This window comes from Monopterus albus, unplaced genomic scaffold, assembly GCF_001952655.1.
Source record: "Monopterus albus unplaced genomic scaffold, M_albus_1.0 scaffold141.1, whole genome shotgun sequence".
Classification (NCBI taxonomy): Eukaryota; Metazoa; Chordata; class Actinopteri; order Synbranchiformes; family Synbranchidae; genus Monopterus; species Monopterus albus.
This window is the reverse complement of record NW_018128021.1, coordinates 163,164-185,322: the sequence shown is the minus strand read 5'-3', so window position 1 is coordinate 185,322 and position 22,159 is coordinate 163,164. Positions and strand designations below refer to the sequence as shown.

The following is a 22,159-nucleotide window of genomic DNA, read 5'->3' as shown; positions in this document are numbered from 1 at the left end:
TTTGCCATTTAGGATAATGGTTCAAAATGTGTATGAGTGTTTAATGTCCCTGCAGTGTTTGCTCTGTAGGGGTCTCATGGGGAGACGAAGACGGCTGTTCTGGGTCACTGGGGTGGGGACGGCGAGAGGTTAGTCGATTAGCCAAACTCTTTTTAACCACATCAAGTCCGACTGGCAGGCAGGCTGGTAGGTTTGGGCACGCTCAGGCTTTTTGTTGTCCTATTATTCCGCTCGATGACTGAGATAATAAGCAAGGCTTTCTCCCTTACCCTTTACACCCCCTGACTCTTTCTGTCTCGTTTCTCCTTTAAATGCCCTGTTGTTCCACTCTGTCATTTCCCATTGCTATTTGCATTTTTTCTTCTCTTCTTTCACAGACAAGGTCATTTGTAGAACTGGAGTCGCTGTTGGTAGTTTTCTGTACCTGTTCTTTTATGTTTTTTGCTATAGATCAATACAGTATGTGGATCATATTTACAAATCTTAAAATCAGTGGTGATCTAGTGACTATAATTATCTGAGATATTACGAACAGAAACAGGGTAAATGAGTTCACTGAAGTATCCTGGTTGACCTCAGAGGGTCTTCCCTTTAAGAAACAAACAACAGTAAAACATGCCAATACATGTCCACAGATATACACATACACAAGCTTATTAGTTTACCACAGAGGGCTTTCCTGACATTGTAGTGACAGATGCACAGTGAAACCTACACTGTAATTAAAATGTGTTTTTGTTTAAGCACTTGTCCTGTTTCTCTCTAAACCCATCCATCTTTTAATGCTTTGGTAATGTCATTTAGCCACAGATGGCTCCACATGGATCCGCATAGCATGGTGTGCACCACCCGGGTGCACAGGGTCACCCGCTTTACTGTCACATCAACATAGTAACACTGAGCCAATAACATTAGAAAAGAGCTACCAAGTTAAACACGTGTAAACAAACTGACACATACAGTATCTAAGGTCCAGACTACATATGCTGAGGGATTTAAACACAAGGTACTTTAAGGTTAAGTGGTGGCAGGCATGCGGTGTATCCCCTGTAATGCTTAATTCTCCATTTGCTTTTTCATAAACCCAAATAAGCAGATTCGAAGAGATAAAAGCAAAGGGCATTTAAACCTGCTAACACACTTATGGTATTGTCCGTCTGGTACCATTCAGGTTTCAAGAGCTTCTTCTTGTTCAGCTATATACAGTTTTGCTAATTTAAAGGACAAAAAAGGACAAGGTTGCTATGTTTCCCTGTCAGAGGGTTAAAAAAATGAATGAGTGGATTTTTAATGTCTCAGTGTAAAGACTGAAGGCACACTGAGCATAGGCTATCTGAGTTTATAGATACCATATGGATAAATATGTTGTACAAACAAAATGGTTGCAGTCCATTTTAAATGCACACCCATGTTTGTATCTGTCCACCCTGGTTGTGTGTGTACTTAAAAGAAAAAAACAGTGAGAAGATGGACTCAGTTGTTATTTAACCTACTCACAAGTGCTGTGGACAAAAATAACAGATATACATGCCAGTGAAATGTAGTTCAGCACTAGCACAAACAGCAACCTCCTGTCAAGTTCTACATCTGGCTTTCTGTTCTGGGCTCTTACTTTGTGGGAGACTTCCCACTTTTCATGGTCTCACTCTCCTCAGCTTCACCATGCCAATCAGTGGCTGATTTGGGACACCTCTGGGTTGTTTGTCTATTTAACCAGTCTCCACTCTGTTCTCAGTTCCAGACAGTCTGTTGCTGTCACTGGACATGTATCTTGCCTGCCTGTACCTCAATTTCCTGCCTGGTTACCCGCCTGCTAGTATCTCTGTTTTCCTAGTTGCAGTCCTATCAGCCATTCTGACCCTGCTACCTGTCACTGATGCCAGACCGGGTTTCTGCCTGCTGGCTTTCTGTCTGCCTGCTCTCCACCTGCTCCGTCCTCACTCAGTGTTGTAAGGTGCCTGAGTGTCAAGGAAGTGTCCTCTAGGTGTGTGTTTTCAGAACGCCGTCAGTCTGTTTCTCCTGCTGCTTTTTTAATTCTCTGTTTTGGAGTTTTAGCTCAGTGTTTTTTCTTGCAGCTTATATAGACACTTTTTTTCATTTTTGAAGTTTTGGTGCTTAGGCATTTTTCTTATTGTTTCTCCCTCTGGTGAGAAGTGTTTTCTACCATTCTGAACAGTTGTAGTTTTTAGTCTTTGTGTTCATTTTATCTGTGAGGGACCTGTAAATATATTGTCTCTCTTGCCATCCCTTCTTGGTTGTCTGTCCAGGATTCTGGAAGATGCAATTTTTTTGTGAAGCTGCCATTTCAGGCACTGCCCTGCATTCCCTGCTACTCAGTGGTTCACAGTCTAACCCGGAACCAGCTGGATTTCCACCAACATCCTCCCCATTCATCCGATCTGCTTCACCTCCATCTATTTTTATATTAAAAACATGACTTACCTTGACTCTGGTGTGCTGCACTTGGGTCCTCAAATACACAGGTTTTCTGACAGATACAGTTGAATCAACACCTTGCTAAAATGTCATTTCTTTAATTTATTGCAATAGATAATCCATCCTTGGATCAGTTTCATAGCACATGTCCTTTAAAGAGGAGTTGCTGATTTGTCCCACTGCTTTTATCTAGTCTAAGACAAACATTGCTGTTTATATCATAAGAAATAAATAAATTAGGAAAAAAAATGTTGCATCTTATTTCACAAAAAAGTGTTAATTTTGTAGGCAGGCTAGCAGCTCACACTACACAGTTGGCTCATTGAGGATCTGCATCACTGTCTGACTGGTTCTCACGCTAGACTGCAGGGACAGCTGTGGGAAATGCCACGCAACCAACAAGTGTACACATGTAACCTTGTTTTTTTTGTTGTTTTTTTTTTAAGTGTTCAGCACCAGTTTTACAGAATGTTATGCAGAAACTGATGAAAATTTACATTAAAATGTGGCAAAATCTCTATTTCCACATGGAAAGTATTATCCTTCTGAAGATTTTGCTCAACATGCCCAAACTTTAAAAACCCATCCATTCCTTTTCTGTAGGTTGTATTGCTGCTTCATGTCGGTATGTTCACTCTTTCTCCATTCTGAAATAACTTATCATGCGAATTGTTCCAGATAAATATTAAGATCATGTTGGGTTGAAAGGTCAGCTGAGGACTGATGTTATAGTGAGAGTAAATCCAGGCCTTGCTTGATACAGATGTCATCATAGTTGGAGGGGACCTTCATGTGACCCCAGCCTGCCATTAGGGACTACACAGATAGATTTCCTTATCTTTCCCTGCAGCTCCCCCGCAGCTAACTGACAGAACTGGGAAGTGTCAGTCACTGATGACATGAGATGTCTTACTCAGCTAGGAGATGGGACAGCACCAGACGAATCGCTTCTAAATGACAAATCACTGTCCTGGTGGCGGTTTATCACCATTTTGTCTTGGTACTGAGATATGTCTATCTCTGCTAGAGGATAAATATGTGTTTGGCCAGGAGTGATACCAGCGATTTTTGTGTGATAGTGAAGTTTAAAATTTCTCCACAAAAGGGAACTTGAAAGCATGAATTGGGCGCCAGAAATGCTTCTGTATGATCTACTACAGGTTCAAAAATCCGATTTCACAAACAGGTGGCATGAATGAGGAGGAGGATTCACCTCTGTTAAGTGGTGATAATTGAGTGCTGATCTTTGGTCATCCTTTCCCTCTAAAAATGACAGCCTTTCCCCTTCTCACCCCAGTCGCTTCCTTATATGGCGAGCTATAACGATACACGTTGTAAAGTCTGTGTAAGCACTACCTTCAGACACTAAAAGTGACCCTCAAGAGTGTAATGGGGCTATATTCCTCCTGACATTGTGAAAAGATTAAAAAAAGAAACAATTTATAACTCTTTGTAGTGCCACTTATGAACTCCCATTGCCAGTTTATTTGCAGTGAAAGAGGAAGCTGGCAATTTTCAGTGTTTCTCAAGGAAAATAAGTATGTTTAAAGAAGGTGAATGGCAGGTTATGGTGCAGGTTCAGAGCTGGTGTTTTTATAGTTCTTGAGTACATGTTTGCGAGAAGCTAATATGCATAGCTGTTTTGATAAAATTATTTAGTCTTTCTTTTTTAATCAAAGTACTGTATACATTTGTGACCCATTTTAAAGATACACGTAGACAGCGTGACCAATTGGCTTGGAGCTGAGTGCCACAGACAGGGATTTGAGGACATGCTTACACTGTCATACTAAGAAACTGCAACAATATATTCACAGTTAATCTGAGAAAACTATTTTAATATATTGTTTAAAATAGTCCCACAGCGTAGTTTTGACCAAAAGTGTCAGAGAAATAAAAAGAATTAAGATCAGAGGAGCCGGCTTTAATGGGCTGCTGCGTCTGCCGAGTACTCAACACTGAGATGAGTCAGTCTCAATAAGCTTTCAGTTTGCATATTAACTTTTAAAACTATAACTTATAGCCTCGTTTTACACATAGCCATTTTTAGACTCAAAAGGTTCCTCAGCTCCAACGCAGGTTTAATTCTTGATAAAGCCATCATATTTCACTCGTGTGCTTACATTGGAAGTAAGAAACCCAGAAGCAGTCAGTATTAGCAAGCCTGGAAAATTACATCTTCTCTGTTCAATAAGTGCCTGGATTGTTAATCGGCCTGAGCATAAGACTATGGACCACAAGCAAAGCAAAAGCCTCTGAAAACCTAGTCCACACGTTCATCTGTGAAAGAGAAAAAAAGAAGCTGAGCAAGCTGGAGAGAGAAAGGGTCCTTGCTATCAGCTGAAGTTCCCATGTATTTATATGAAGGATATTTATTCCGTTTCTGAACTCGAGGGACGGCGGATGATAATCCTTTAAATGTCTGCACACATCTTCCCTGCTACTGGCACCTTATTAAAATATGTAGATTAATTTGCGACCTGTTCTGTATGTGATTAGAGCGAGTGGATTGGGTGCTCGAGATTCAGCTCATATTTGTAATCTTCTAAATTTAACAGCGACTGAGAGCTTGTCAATTAAATGGGATGAAATGATGGGGAAGAGTCTGATTCATCTTCATCTCCTTGTTTTATGCTCGAGTGGCCACAGAGTTATCATTTACAGGGCTTCAGATAATTGGCAGCAGTTTTGCTGAGCCCTTCTGATTTAGGATGAATTTGTATTCTTCAACCAGATGGGAGCTCAATACACACTGGCGAAGTGCAGCCAAGTTTGGTCAATTATAGCAAAAAAAAAAAAAAAACCATGTCACTCCAGATGAGAGAAAGGCACTAAGGGGTAAAATAAGATCTTATGGAATTTAATGGTATTTATGTCATTTAGTTTGAAGGTGATTGATTTGCACTTTTCATTCTTTACATATGGGGCTTTTTTCCTTTTAATTTGACTTGCAACAGAAACTTGATTTGACTTCTGTGACAAGCCTGGAAGACCAGTTCAAACTTCCTGAATACTACATCTGTTGTCCTGCTCTTTAGTATAGTATCACTGATGAGAGTGAAATCCAGATGCTGAAAAGGTTCCATGTGAAAAGGCAGTGATGTGAGGCAATACAAACAGGGTTTCCAAAGAGTTTTTCCTTTCTTATTCTATGTTTTCCAGGATGCTACATCATATTCATCAGATTAATTTTAACTGAAATACAACCAAGCTTTTCATTTTGTGCCTATGGTCACTAGAGGTTCTCAGTCTAGGTACCCACCCTCCATTAACACCAATGTAAGACCTTTGTTTCCCTCTACAGTCCATATTTGTCGTATCCGGTCTTTCTTTGTCAACCTTTGATTGAGCTGAATGAGACAACAGAACAATGATGTGACAATGAGGTTCCCACACAGAAACCTCTTTGTCATCAAACACAATAACATGACTTGGGTTAATTAAATCTAATCTAATAGGCAGTGATTGAGCCCCACATTTGACTCAGATCAAATTAGTTACGCCTTCAGACAATGTCGATCCTGCTGTGGCATGAAGAGGTCATGTAGGTCTCCGGAACAGATTTGGATTGATCTGTGCAGAGGAAATCATCCCCTGCTCAAGTCACAAACAAGGCAAATGGTACATCACAACAACAACACACATGACAGTGGTGTTATTCTTAAATAATATTTGTCATTTTAAATAATTTCATATTGTGTTTCAAACATTGTCAGTGTAACACCTAACTATCATACTCAGCCGCACTGTGCAAAGTTTTCAGGGGAAGTTAAACTCGACCTGTGACAGATATAGCCATGGGGCTCCTTCTCTTTACCCAGACCTCTGTAAAGACTCCAGGGCTCAGAAAAGGCAGAGGTGAAATGCACACATACACACAGACAGAGCTGTCTTGACAGTATCTAGTTTCACCTCCTCTCAGCACTTTTCTATCCCTCAGGCAGGATTTTGCTATTCCATTTCTCACCCACTTTGACGGTCAAAAGTTTCAGCTCAAAACTAAAACTCTTCAGCTGTATCATTTTGTTGGTGCTTTAAAAAATAAATAAATATCAAGTTGGTGGACTAAGTATTCAGGTGAAGTAAGTAGGGGGTCTTCTCTCCATGAAGCAGAGCTGAGCCATATATATTGGTCTGGACAGGAAAGGTAACCTAGTGCTGAGTGGCACACTGGACAGAGAGACAGGATTAGAGGCTGCTCCTGACATTTGGCACAACACTCAACTGGGGGTAAGGTTAATTTAACAATGAGGGGTCAGGGGGTCATGGGCTTGACTCAACCACTGCTGGCAGGCTGAGAGCAACATAAGACATGTTTGAGAACCACAGTTCTCTTTTGTTTCTCTAAAGTAATCCTTAACTTACTGTACATTTAATCCACAAACAAATACCAGATGATTCATTCCCCTCAGACAATAATATATCTAAAGATGCTGTTTTAAAATATACAGATCAGTCAAGTTGATCATTTCTGCATGTCTGTGATGATGGCTGCGCCTGGAAGAGAGTGACTGTATGTGTATGCTAGTGCAGAATGTGCATGTGTGTCTCACAGTTGGGTGTGTGATTGGTTCAGAGCGGGAGCATCAGGCCCTCCTTGGTCCTTCAGTCAGTCACTTCTTCTTGCTCGACTGCTTTGCTCAGCCAGGCTGAAAGCTGCTCTGTTGTCAGGTTGGAGTGTGCTAATTAGGCTCCAGTTTAATTTTCCAGGATGCTCTACTGCCCTTTAAATGGCTATTTCAAATTCAAAGTGATAGTAATTGTACCGTGGCATGCTGATCATGTAATCACCTTTTTTTTTGCTTTGTATTTTCACTGTCACATTCTTTCTATTTATTTCATCTTTGAAATCTTAAGTGGGATGCTCAAACACTGTTGTCTATGCTGGCATACCACACCAGGCTTTGTAGACTATGGGTCAGTGCTATTCAGGGTAAACAGTGGGTCTAAATTAAAGGCTGGTTACATGCAGCAAGCAAAAAGAAAAAAAAAAACATTGCTTAAAAAGTAAGCAATGGCCAACTTTTAATGACACACTCAACAGGACTAGGGGCTGCACAAATTAAGAGAAAGGGCAAAAAATGAACAAATGACTTAACTTGGAGAATGTATTCAGGGTGATTAGCCTCATGTTACTTTTTTTTTTTTTCATTTGGCTTATATCCCAGCCTAACTCACCCGGATTAAACAGGTTGATGAGGAGAGCAGCTGGAGTTATTAGAACACTGGGGGAAAAGGAGTAATTTTGATAGCCTCCTGGAAGAGTAATTGGGGTAATTGGAGTGGTACTGTACTGGAGGAAACTATTACATTTGGTCAAACTATGAAAAATCTTAGTGGCAGACATCATACAGAAGAGTTCCAGAGCTGACTCTGCTAATGTTTCAGGATTTGAAAAATGCATCAACATGCATTAGCCCGTAGAAAACCTTTGTTTCACTAATGAGGCAGTTTGCCATTGAAATCACCTTAACTTTGCAATGAGAGGGCCTACTTTCTGCATCTCTTTGGAGCAAAGCACAGTCCCTTTTGTCTGTTCTTATTTATAAAAAAAATTTTTTTTAAGAAAAATAAATCAATTTCACTTCCCAAATCTTAATTGATTAGAGCAGGTGCATTTCTTATTGTTAAAAGTGGAAATACCCTTGCTATTTGATACTATTTACTCTTGTCCTAGGCTAGCTTTGCTTTGTCAGGTGGGGTTTTATTTCTTCTTGAAAGGGATTCCTTGAAGTGACTTGGGTGTCAGGTTTGTGATGCATCCTCTTTTCAATTGTCTTTGCACTCCAAAGAGATGTGAGGACAGGCGGCTCCTCAGCCGTCACAATATTGATACTGTACGATGGCTGTCGAGGCACAGGCCCCTGCTTCTAATCTGCCCTGACAGTCCATGCAGCACATGAATGATAGCAGGTGTGACATCACAAATAAGAGAGGAATCAAAGGGGGGGAATGAAGAGAAAACAGAATAAAAATAAAAAAAAGTTTTTGGGGAGTTTTTCTTTTTTCAGCTTAATTTATTCTCTCATTGAAATGATGGGTAGATGGGAAAGAGATGGAGGTCTTTGCCAGATTCTGTAAACAATCTTTTCTCAGATACAACATCCTTTATCCTTTTCTCTTTCTGTTCTGAGCTGCAAGAGATGGCTGATGGGGCGGTGGCCTGGGTCATTCATTTTGGCGGTGTCAGCAGTGGATTTATTTTCACTTTAGTGTGCAGAGGGAGACACAGGACAGGATGCTTAAGACTGTAGAACAAAGGCATACAATAGACTTCTTCAAAGACACCTTGAAGACATGGATTCATCAGTCAGACAAGGAGTCTGTGGACAGGTGTCTAACCACAATGGGTCACTCACAGATATACACACATACACAAAAACAAAAGGCACACAGAGGAAAAACACATGCCACCTAAATCAACTTCTTGCTTTCATTGTGATCCTGTAAGATAGACGAGTCCGGGTTGGCACCTTTGTCCAGAATGCAAAAGGCCCAGTCGCATGAGGCTCTTTGTTAAGATGTGGATCTCAGTTACAACACAGCCAATACTTTCACCATTGTCTTTGGAGTTGGACATACAGGAAATGATAAAACATCGCAAATGAATTTTGAGAGATTTATTTACTTTTTATTTGAATCATTCGTCAAGTATGCTTGAACGGTACATACGCACTATACATCTATAACATGACAGAAGAATTCCCAGAGCCTAAGGTGACATCTTCAGAATACTTGTTTTGCCCAAACAATAGTCCAAAACCCCAAGACTTTTTGATTAATCTACTAGTTAATCAGCAGTAAACTAACTGGCAACATTGACCGGAACCTTTGACAGACTTCTGTTTCCTGTTCCCCCGGTAACCGTACTCACTTCCTGTTTTCTGTGCCTGTACTGTGTTGTGCTTGTTTCCAGATTGTTTAGGGATTAAGCTCTCTATTTTCTAGGTCTATCCGAATTTTTTTGAGTGACGACATACGCCTGCACTACTTAGCACATGTGTTACCGAAGTTCTTGCTAATTACCAAATTTAACTTGTTACTTTGGGTCGGCTAGCTTAGAAGTTAGCTAAGCTAGTAGCTTAGTTATGGCTTCCCCCTCTTCCTCTCCTTCTCTTGCTCGGAGTGGTGTATGTTCAGTTATTCCTCTGCCTCCGTTAGCGATAATGAATTTAGAGAACAGCACATGTAGCTGGTATGGAGCTTCCTAGACATAGCTTAGCCCAAGCTAGCCGCCCCCCAGAGCTTCCCAAGCAGCTGGGATCTCAGCCAGGTGGCTGGGTGACAGTTCGCAAGAGTCATAGCTCAAAACTAATGCCCATGGTGCATCACCTGACTTTTCACGTTTCAAATCGATTTTCCCCACTCAGCACACCACCTCTGAGAAAACAACTCTGGTAATTGGAGACTCCATAGTCAGAAACGTGAAGCTAGAGACACCGGCGGCCATGGCGTAATGTTTTCCTGGGGCCAGAGCGGGCGACATTGAATCCTATTTGAAGCTGCTGACTAAGGATAAAGGTAAATACAGTAAGGTTGTTATTCACGTCGGCACTAATGACTCCCGACTTCGCCAGTCGGAGGTCACTAAAATTAATGTTGAGTCGGTGTGTAACTTCGCTAAAACAATGTCAGACTCCGTAGTTTTCTCTGGACCCCTACCCAATGTGACCAGTGATGAGATGTTTAGCCGCATGTCGTCATTCAACCGCTGGCTGTCTAGGTGGTGCCCAGAAAATAACGTGGGCTTCATAGATAACTGGAAAACATTTTGGGGAAAACCTGGTCTGATTAGTAGAGACGGCATCCATCCCACTTTGGTTGGTGCGGCTCTCTTATCTAGAAATCTGGACGAGTTTGTTTTACAACCTAAATTATGACAACCCAGAGTTGAGTCCAGGATGCAGGGTCGCAGTCTTACACGCCTCTCTGCTGTCTCCTTGCAGCTGCTACCCACCCAACGCTCCCAGTACCCCATAGAGACTGTGTCTGCCCCCCGCCCACCTAAATTATATAAATCAAGAATCAACTCCAGAGGCGTTATTCATAAGAACCTAATTAAAATTAAGATGACTCCTCTTATAGTGGAAAGTAATGGGACAATCAAATGTGGACTATTAAATATCAGATCTCTCTCATCTAAATCTCTGTTAGTGAATGATTTGATAAGTGAACATCACATTGACTTATTGTGTCTTACTGAAACATGGTTACAGCAGGAAGAATATGTCAGTCTAAATGAATCCACTCCACCTGGTCACACTAACTGTCACATCCCTCGAAACACAGGTCGAGGTGGAGATGTGGCAGCGATCTTCGACTCAACCATAGACCTAAACATAGTTATAACTCATTTGAAAGCCTCACTCTGAGTCTCACGCACCCAAACTGGAAAACTCAAAAGCCAGTTCTATTTGTTATTGTATACTGTCCACCTGTCCCTTATTCAGAGTTTTTAACTGAATTCTCAGACTTTCTGTCTGTAAACTATAAACTGTGATATTTTATAGATGAAGTGAAAATGATCTCTAAGTTAAAAACTGTTGGCCGGAGCCCTATTTTACAATGATATAAAACAAAGAACAGAAAAGCTGCAACCAACAAATGTTTGGCATTTTGCAGAGAAATTATTGAGACTATTTTTCAGCTAATCAGAGTATTGACTAATTGTTTGAAATCTAGTAAGACTACATTTCTTGAACATTACATTTGCAATGGTTTCATGTTATGTCTATAAAAATGGTTTGATATCAGCTCTTTCAATCTTCTAAGATGGCAGGTCTGTACGGAAAAAAAATCACAACCTTTAGCAATCAATCATCGATTTCTGTCTGGTGTCATTTTTTTTCTGAATGTGAAGGCAAAAACAAAGATGTGTGTGTTGGAGCAGGTGGGTAAATACAGAGCAGATCTGTGTTGCAGCACTGTCAGAGTTTGATATGACAATAAGAGGTTTGCTTGGTCATATTGTGTGTATCCAAGGCTATTGTGGGGCTGAGTAGAACTGGCTGTGAGTGAGGTGAGAATGGGGAGCAAATGTCTGATTGGGGAACATTTCATTCTCAATCCACTATGAAACAGGATGCCACCTCTATTTCAAAAAGGGTCATTGCCAGCTATAGGTCACTTATATTTGTTGTTGAAGCATAGATTGGTGTTCTATTTTTGAGTTCATTTCCAATGAATTCACTGAACTGCAACACACAAACTAATTGCTCATATTTACAGCTGAAATATCAACATACAATATAACCTACAGTTTAAAGAATAACTACTTTCTCCTGAGGAAATCATGTTGTTTTCCTCTCACCTTTTTTAATTTTTTCCCTCTTGTCCCACAGGAAAGACTCTTGCAATTGTTCATTTACTGAGAGGAAGAAGTTGATGGCCAGGACTTTCTTTTATTCTTTCATATTTGTAAAGATTATTTCCACCATGATCCTATTAACAACAGGATGGATTCATGAAGAAACTGTTCTCTATTAAAATAAAAAAGGTCAGTGAATGAATCTAAATCTTATTCCCTCTGCAAATTCAATTCAAGAGGCTACGTTTGTGTTCTCAAGGCCAGCAAGTCTGAAAGTCATAATCCCAGACTGCAAGTACCACTTCATGTCCCAGCAGGCTCTGGTCTTGGAACATTAAGGTTGCTGAGGCGGAGTTGATTTGGTGAGGGCCACCTGTACCCAGCCACTGCCTGGCCTATAGAGAACCCACAACAGCTGGTTACCAGAGGTAAAGAGGTGCTGACTTCTAAGAAAATGGTGTTTGAAACAGGTTTAAAATTTTACTAGTTTGTTTTATGTAAATCATTTCTTTGTCACCGTCATAAGTACATGTCAAAGTCTAATCCACAACTCCATGAACGTAAACCTCACTCATGATTTATTAATCAGTGGATTCCTTCTCTTGCACTCACCCTAATGAGTGATGCTTACCTTCCCCTGCTCTTCCTGAATTTATTTTCCTCAGGTCAGAACCACAGCTCAAGACCCCCATGGCTGGTGACATATGTGAGCAGAGCAGGGGGTGGGGCACTGGAAGCCTGCTGGTCATGCCACTGAGCTCAGGTAGGTTCCTTGAGCCTGATCCCCCCCCCACCCGGGCACCCAGGGGAGAGGAGGTGTTAAAACCTGAAGGGCCTTTGCCTGGTCCCTCTGAGCATGCAACCATCTGCTCGCCGCCCCCACCCAGCTGGCCACCTTTGATCCCACCAAATTTGAGCTAAAATGAGGACGATGACTGAGCTCTTCCAGTTCGCTCTGGAGAAGCGGGAGAGTGGAGGGGAGAGGAAGAGCAGAGGTTCATGGACTCGAGACGGACAAACACTTGGTGATGACATGGCTGTGAATCCCACTCTGGAAAAAAATGTTTCCATGTGTTTCTGCCTCAAAAGTACATATTGTTGTGAATATGCATACAGACGTTTCTGGCAGAGCACATGTAATTTGTCCTTAGTTTGCCTGTGAAGGAGCATAAAGATTTTACAACATGCAACCACATAGTGTTAAGGTCTGAGAAAAACCCATATATCAGACTGCCGTATACATAACACTGCATTCTGTACAATGAGAAAATTACAGGTAGATTGTCTGTTAATTGATGAAAATGTATGGAATCCTACCATTTATGGCTAGGACACACTGCAGCCATGACAACGTAATTGCGACATTTTATATCTCAAATTAAAACATGTCTCTCAAACGTAGAATGTGAACCAAGGTCGATCAAAACTTATATGAAAATGACCAGAATTACTGTACTCTCAAGAATGTATGGATCTGAGCTAAACGGCTATTTACCATGATTAAAAGAGGATTTTAAACTGAATGACCATTTCAGCGACAAATCAGCGAGCGAGCACACAATCAACATTTTGCTCCTGCGACCCAAGACCAAATGGATTCCACAGAAAATATCATGTGAATAATTAAACGCATTGATTAAACAGTGAGATAATATTTAATTAAGGTGGCTCATCAGAATTCCTTGTGCAGCACCATTAATGGGTCATTAACACAATTAATTAATTAAGCACCCTCTAACTCCAGGAAGGAATTCAATCTATAATGAGTACATGTTTTTGAAGAAGTTAATTAGGTAATCCCACAAAGTCTTGTGTACAGAATCTAATGTGAACTACAATTACTGCTAAAACTACCTGAAGTTCTTGACAAGGGAGTAGCAACAATAGCCAGGCTTTCTCCACTTGTAAGCTGCTTCTTAATTTTGAGGATTGACAAAGGTGATAAAAAAGAGGAGTTTTAAATGAGATGCTTTAAAACATCTTGCTCCTTATTACTTTATTCTAAGGATGTAGTTTCGCTTAGAGACTAAACATAAAGAAAAGAGATTTTGTTATGATCTTAGCTAAGTGTACATTTGATAAGGAGGTTCCTTTGTATTGTAAAATTACTTTTTTCCCCACTAAGTAATAGAGCTGCAATAATTAATCAATTCATAATTAATTTCTAATAATTGATTAATCCTTTAGGACATTTTTAACTAAAAAAAACTTTTTCTTAGCTTTCTCTAATGTCAAAATTCACTGCTTTTGCTCGTCTTAAAATTATAGAAAATGGAAAACTTTGTGTTTTGAACTGTTGGTCAGGCAAAATAAGACATCTGGTGACACCACCTTGGGCTCTAGGAAAGTTTGGAGGACATATACAAAAAGACTTTCTAGTTATTGAGAAAATAACCTGCAGCCTGAAGAAAGAAGAAGGAAGCATATCTAAGTTTTGACAATAAGTTCTGCTGCTAAATCTCCAGTCTCCTAAATCACCTCCCATTTGCTTCTAAATAAAATGGAGGTCTGTGGCATTACACTTCTGAAAATCATTGATATGACATATTTTGGAAACATTTGATCTGTATTCTACAGAGGGAAGGAGGGAAGGTGGAAAAGTGACAGCTAAAGCAGCCCTGTGTGTGATCAGGGGTGAGCTCCCCTGGTGCGATCCCTCACCCCTGTAGCGTGAACAGCTCTCATACGTGATCTGCCAGGCTAACCGGCTTGTATAAATAAAATCTGTTATCTCCCCATCCCTTTGCCTCCCTGTCCACAACCGGGCTATATTTAATCACATGGGGTCTGATGGGATAGGGCCGTTTTTCTGCTGGAATAATCAGAGGGCTTCCATGTGCCTTGGTCATGTATTAATCCTGCTGTCCTATAGCTGGCCTTATCAGCTCCCAAAGCCCACCTCTCACGGGATCTGGGCTGCTGTCTCAGAGCCCTCTAATCTGCCCTGAGAAATTGTTAACAGGATGTAAATGCACCCAGGGATGATATACGGCTTCTTGTATAACATACATGTTATTGTTAAGCATTTTGCATTCAGGCTCTGCGATTATGCACACAAAGAATAGCAGAGATGGTATTGATTGAGGGAATAACAAATGTCGAATATCGTTTTAGATGCAAATGATCCAACAGAGGTTTGGAACAAATCTTTTTTGCTTCTTATGGATATAGACAAGGATGAAATAGTGGACGACATATCTCAGGCAGCTATTCTAGTTTAATAGAATGTACTTGGAGGTGAGGAAGAAAGGTGAATTCTACCATGAAAATTATTTTACTACACAAATGTGTGCGGCCTGATGAAAATTTGGATTTAAAACCTCACAGGAATGATACAAGCCATGTTTCATTTTTGCAAACATCTTAAGGTGTCAACTGTAATTAGTTTCAGACGCTGAGCCTTTGTTTTTATGTCATCCATCCAGAAATGTATTCGCTGCTTCTTTGGTGTGTTTGAGCTTTTTTCTTTTTTTGACAAGAGCCCTGTGCTGTCGATTTCAGTCAGAACCTGGTTTGAGTCAAAGTTAACTCCACCTTCACATTCTGATGCATTTCTATTTTGATGTACACCGTTTCATCTCCACTCTGTCAGCAAGGTGTGTATCACTGACGTCCACTGAAAATGTACTCACAAAGCTGCCAGGAACAGCATTTTAAAAACATCAATAAAGTAAATGCTATATGCTTTTAGCTGTAACCAGTATACTGTATCGTACCCACTTACTGTACATTCTGTAATCTATTTCCTAAGAAAAACTCAAATGAGAACTACTGAGCTTCCATTGTGAAACACAGCAAATGATTCATTACTCTACATCCCCTAATTATGAATGTCTTCACTTTTGTCGTCTTTTACTTTTTGTTGTTTTGCCATGTTCATAACAGACGGTGTTCGCTGTCACTTCCTGTCAAGCTTGGTTAGGACTCGGCATCAGTTCCGATGGACAGGAAGCTGTGACTTTTTTCTGTAGTACAGTAATTAGCCCCCCCATCCCTCTCCTACCCCTTCTCTTCCCTGCAAACACAATGCAAAGCATCTCAAAGCACTGTCTCCCATGATTAAAGACTGCTCATTATCTGCGGCTAGTCTCTGTCTGATTCAAGCCCCCACAGAGGAATGTGTGCAACCCAAAGAGAAGGCACAATTGTCCTTGTCACCCAAATGAGGATTTGCCTTTTTCATATTTCAGGCTCCACCCACTTCAGAATTGGATGTTGGATTTCAGTGCTCATTTTTAGCTAACATATTGTCATAAGCCATCTTAATCAAGGGGTTTTGTTTCCGACAAATACATTTTAAAGCTATTAATTTGCTGTTAATTATAACTTCAACTAATGATTATTTTCATTATCAGTTCATCTACCAATTATTTTTTCAATTAACTGATCAGTTTTTATTCCATGATATGTGAAAACAAAAATATCAATCACAACCTCCCTGAGTCCAAATGTCAAAAATCGAAAAATATTTTATTTAAAATGACAAATAGTAAAAGAAAACCACAGTCTTACATTTGATGAGACAGTGTTTGGCTTCTTCTTTTTTCCCTCACAATTTTAAGAAACATTTTTAAAAAATTAACTGATTATCAAAATACCTGCAGATTAGTTTTTTTTTAACAAATGAATTATCACTTCATGGAAAAAATGCCCATCATACCTTCTCAGAGCCCAGGATGACATCTTCAAGAATGTTTTGTTTGGCCAAAAGTTCAAAAACATCAAGATTCATTCTAAAATAATGTATAACAAAGAAAAACAAAAACTCCTTTCAGAAATTGTTTGGCTGTTTTTCCCAGTGTCTGCTTAGAAAACTAAAAGGACAAATCACCATTTCAACTCAGCTCTTAATATCATCATAACCCTTCAAAAAACAAATAAAAGGACAAAGTGTTTTACATTTCCCGGCATTCCATCCTCCACTGGGACACACCGACAGCATCCTATGACATTGTACCTAGGAGATATGAAAAAAAAACTGGCAGGACAGAGGATGCTACATCTAAAGGACCTCCACGAGCACAGAAAGGCAACTGACTCGAAAAGGCTGAACCATACATTCAGCATTCCAGTAACAGTAAACTCAAATGTTGAGGCTGTCTGCGTGGCAGCCGTTAATGGAAATGTTACAAATGAGGCCCTCAAATAATGAATCATTTCTGACCACTCTCAGCAGTGTCTCCCAGCAAGAGGGTGCCAAAACGTGGACATTTTTCAAGCTGAGGACTGATTAGTCCAGGGATGGGACTCGGCTGGAGGACGGACATTGCAGCGCTTCCCCAGAGAATAAATTTGCACCTGCCCCATCCGGAACAATGGCCCTCTGCCTTCGCACTGTGCACTGTGGTTAATTAAAAAACATGGCTAATTTGCACACTCTACTTTGCTTCAAAATTGGAATCTAGTTCACCACTGAGTCTGTTAATTTACCCAGGAAACTACCGACTGCTGCCGACTGAGAGGGGATGGAGCTGTGATGGGTTTGACAGCAGACTGGACAAAGAGAGGACACTGTGAAAACATCCACGTCTCGCTCACTCTCTCTATCTGCTTGATGCTGTGTTCAGCTAACTTTAAATCAACATACCAGAGGAATAAGCCTAACTGGGATAATCTCCATAAAGTGAAATCACAGAGGGGTGAATTGGGGAATGGGAGTCCTGACAAGGCTTTTCTGACAAGTGACCGGATTGATGATCCCATGACAAAATGAATATTGCTGGAAAGGCAGATGAATTATGACAGTTTTCATATTAAGCAGACTTATCTGTAGCAAAGAGTATTAAGAGCGCCAAGTACATCGACCGATACTATCACAAATTGACCTGCCAATCACCTAGCCCTGGCTTCAACGGTGCAGATAAGGTATTTAAGGTCATTGACAGCAGATCCCCCTGTCTGTTGGTCTTCCTCTTTACTATTATCAGAGCCATGTTTTGCTCCTAAAGAGAAAGCGCCTTGGTCTCTATCGCAACATGAAAAAGATCTTGGATAATTCACCCAGGCTCAAAAATGGAGGCTATTTCACAGCTAGGGTTTTACACGCTAACCGCAAGAGCCCTTTAATACTTCCTCCATGTCAGAGAAGACTTTGTAGCAGTGGGGTTGCAGGGGGAACTTCCCAAGGCTTATGAGGTAATCTCATTGATATTTATTCATCTAATGATGACTAAGAATGTAAACTGATAGCTACATTCATTCCAAGATGACCCCAATAAGTCTTTCATATTTAAAGTAATGAACTGTGCATAAAAGCAGTTCCAAATCTTCAAGTCAGGCATAGAAGAAGGTGTAAAGCAGAGAAATCCCAGCAAGGTATTAAAGTTAGCAAATGGTAGATAATACCACAAGATTCAAAGATGTATGTCCAACAATGATCCAGTAAGGGTGAATTAAAGCTCCTGGCAAATTGGATGGAACTAAGACTTAAATAAAGACTCTGGTATTTTAACTTGGAATTTATACTGCTATCCCCCGCGTTCTTTATTTGAAAACTCTCACATGGAATTTGGATACAGACTAAAAACAAATTCTGTCGTCAAATAGCCAAGTGTGCATGTGATAATTACATATTTACTCAGCTCGGCTGTGATTTAGAGAAAGGACAAGACAGCAAATGCGAGGCTGAGCTGTTCCTGAGAGACGGAGGAGGCAGAGGGAGGAGAGACAGAGCACTGGAGACAGAGAGTTGAGGACAGGGAGAGTGCTACTTTTTGGGGGGAGATCACTCCTCACGTTGAGCTGGAGCTGTTGTACCTGTCGCTGCAGTGCTGACAGGCAGTTTGTTTGGACGGGGGGTCGACCAAGGAGCAGGGGAAGTGAAAGAATGCTAAGGACACTCAAAGTTAGTGATAGCAAGAGGGGACTGGGCAGCAGAGGTGGCATGATGATTTACTGACTCCTCAGGGGGTGATCTTGACCTGAGGTTGAGATCACTGTAACAACCACGGGTACTGGAAATTTTTGTTCCCTTATGTTCTTTTTGCCCAGAGTGTGGAACAAGTATTATGCAAATACGTGCAACTTGTGACCTATATTTCAAATTTGGTCATTTCACAACTGGGCTGTTTTATATTTATACAAAACTAATAAATGAAATATTACAATAGGGTACTGTATCAGGCTTGTGTGAGTAAACAGCAGGCTGGAGAGCTCATTTTGTGTCTAAAAGGTTATGAAACAGCAGCCCCTCTTACTTCAGCTGAGGTCTGCTCCCCTTGAGCTGTTGTTTTTGTCTTGTTGACCCAACATTCACTGGCTTCTATGCTGTCATCACCTGTGAAATGACTAAGCTTGGAGTATAAAGCTTTAATGAGAAAACACACAAAGGTGCTCATTTGGTATTGCAGCATTACACAGAAGTACAGTATGAACCAAATCCCCCACCAACTATCCAAACATGTATCTTTTTATATGGCCTGTTGTTGCCAGCAGTTTGTCTTGTGTGGCCATGGGGGCAGCTGTTGACACTGTTACCGTTGCATTTCCTGTTAAGCTTACCAGCTGCCTCTACTCTATTCTCCATGGCCCCCTGGAAGGGTGGGTGAAACAAGTGTTAGCAGCCGCCTCGACGACAGACAGCTCCTTTCTGCCTCTGGCTGTTACTGTATCGCCAGGCTTTCAGAGCACAAAGAAAACCAGCGAGCGTGGAGACCACAATGGCCTCACAATGCACCTCACCAAGCCCTCTCTTATTAACACACACTCTTCGTGGTGCAGGTTCAACCTACAACGGGAGAGGGGCGTACGGAGGGTGGACTGTATGCCACATGCACAATGATAACATGGCTGCAGATGAGTGTATGTCTGCATAAAACCTGACCACAGCTGACATGCAGCTGAATACACGTTGGTTCATTTAAAATAAGATGTAAACCGCTGGCTAATGATGACTCTATGCCCATATCTTTAGAGGCATATCAGTTGACCTTATTTGACCACAAAAACAAAACACAGAACCAGATGCCCAAAAATGGAAGAAGAAAAACACCCATCTTATTTGTGAAGAATTATCAAGCAACAAGATGAGCCAATTGTACACAGATCACTTTCTCTTCAAGTTACTGACAACACTGCAAAGTATTATTATATGTAAAGTATAGCACAAAGAATATGCATATGTTTGTGAATGTATATAAGATCAACTTCATCCTCCTCAACTTCAAATACCGACTGTCAGAAAGCTTGAAGTGTATTCGGGTAATTAGTTTATATGCATAAGAAAGGTACCGAAGGACTTATGATGTAAATATTTTTTCACCGTGTTAGGAAGGTATGTATAGCTTCTCAAAGTAAAGCTAAAACAATGATTGTCTAATGTGCAAGAGAGTCTCTTTTTCACAGTGTGCAGTCGATAATGAAATCTGACCATTTTGATAGGGCAGGGGCTTTTAAGAGCAGACTTTGAAAAAGTTATTGTCATTATTGATGGCGGCAGTTTTCTCTTGTGGATGCAGGAGTGGGAGGGGTGTCACTAAGAAGGTGTCACATGATTAGTAACCACGTTTAAAGTGTGCTGTGATCAGCCATTGCATCAGGGAAAGCAGTGACAGGTGTACTGTAGAAAGGCTTGCTGCGAGGAAAACAGGAACAGGTGACTCCTCCAAAGCTCTGCTGCTAAAATTAAAATACTTCAGAAGATGTGAACAATGGACTGTTAGATCAGGGGAATAAGGATTCAAAAAAGTATTTTTATTCCAACACATAATGACCCTACATGCATGTGCATATTGTTAATTCAACAATGGTGGAAAATATAGCTTTACCAAGATGAAGGAGCTGTTTTGCTTTGCTTAGAGATGACAAAAGTAAGGGCAGGCAGCACTCGAGGACAAGGCCAGCCCTGATGTAGAGGAGATGTAGGAGAGTGTGTTTATTTCATACTTTACAGACCTGCCTTGTCAGCATATCATGCCCTGAGCCAATGTCTCAAACATGAAGCCCCAGTAAGAGAGAAACCTCAACCGATACAACATTCAGTAAATATAATAAACATCCCTGTGAAACAAATTGTTCATAAGCTACCTGTTTAATTTTTCAGGTCTCCTTGAACCATATATTTTCTTATTAGTTTGGAGACATTCACTTGGCTTGAGTGGATAGATGATGCTGTCAGGGGCCTGGGCATTATGGCTGCTCTGTGTGAGTGATTTCTACCAAGGAAAGCCTATTAGGCCTGACAGGGGGATGATGATATTAGGCCATCATCAGTCAGGAGACACCGCCCCCACTACACCCTCATCCATCAGACAGCCCAAAACAGCCAGCTATGCTCCCTCCTTTCTTTGCTCCCCCTGACTCCCTTTCTCTCCTTCTTCATTCCTTTCCTTTTTTTGCCCTCCCTCCCAGTTTACATCCTACCTAGACTCTCTCTCTTGCTCTCACAGTATTCCCTTCACATTTTCTGTCTCATCCTTTCTTATTTCATTGTTTTATACCATTCTGTCTATCACGTTCCCTCGCTTCACTTTTCTCTCTTCTCTCTCGCTTTCTGTGATGGCAAACACAAAGACAAATTCTGCCCTTTTCTTAGCCCATGAAACATTTAACATTTCATTCCAGATCTTGGCAGACGCACATAAAAAATGACCTAATGAATCTTACTTATTGTCTACCCTGAGTGCAATCACGAGCTAAATATGAGATCCCTGTCCTCTGGCCTGTATCCATTGTCCTCTTGGCCTCCCATGTTCTTACTCATCCATTGCAGATTGAGATCTTTACCTTAAAGCTACAAAAATGTGCAAGCCAGAAAAGTCTGTATGTTCAAAAGTTCTTGAGTAAGCATTGTTACTCAAGAACTTATATTTCTTTTGCACTCCTAAAATAGGCTTCCTTTGCATCCCGAAATATGATCTACATAATCAAATGTACAGTAAAGAAGGGTTGTGTGCATTAAAAGAAGACTCCACCAAATGAGCATCACGCTCCTAATTGTTTGACTAATAATGCACAGTGTTTTAAGAAAGTGTCGATGCAGCAGAACCAGATATATTGCCTTATTTATTTTAAACACTTATTCCTTGTGAAACCCTGGCACCTACATTACCCACACTGCAAATCAGCCACCAACAATTCCATCCATCCATCCATCCATTTTCTTCCGCTTATCCAGGACCGGGTCGCGGGGGCAGCATTCTAAGCGAAGATGCCCAGACTTCTCTCTCTCCAGACACTTCCTCCAGCTCCTCCGGGGGGATGCCGAGGTGTTCCCAGGCCAGCTGAGAGACATAGTCCCTCCAGCATGCCCTGGGTCTTCCCCGGGGCCTCCTCCCGGTGGGACATGCCCGGAACACCTCCCTAGGAAGGCGCCCAGGAGGCATCCGAAACAGATACCCGAGCCACCTCAGCTGGCTCCTCTCGATGTGGAGGAGCAGTGGTTCTACTCAGACTCCACCCGGGTGACCGCGCTCCTCA

General features: G+C 41.1%; 1 long non-coding RNA gene across 3 annotated transcripts in view; it reads left to right on the top strand.

Annotated features, from left to right (window-relative positions):
- The first annotated feature begins 9,254 nt into the window (after positions 1–9,254).
- The window catches only part of LOC109968005 (uncharacterized), a 38,512-nt gene continuing 25,607 nt past the window's right edge, over positions 9,255–22,159 (top strand). Inside the window, exons 1-5 of one of the 3 annotated variants that reach the window (XR_002276030.1) lie at positions 9,255–9,296; positions 11,778–11,932; positions 12,061–12,171; positions 12,409–12,506; positions 16,917–18,096. This is a non-coding gene — a long non-coding RNA (uncharacterized LOC109968005). Of the gene's footprint in view, positions 9,297–11,777; positions 11,933–12,060; positions 12,172–12,408; positions 13,679–16,916; positions 18,097–22,159 lie in introns of those variants that run through there. The other 2 variants (XR_002276031.1, XR_002276029.1) reach the window with 2 other exon arrangements.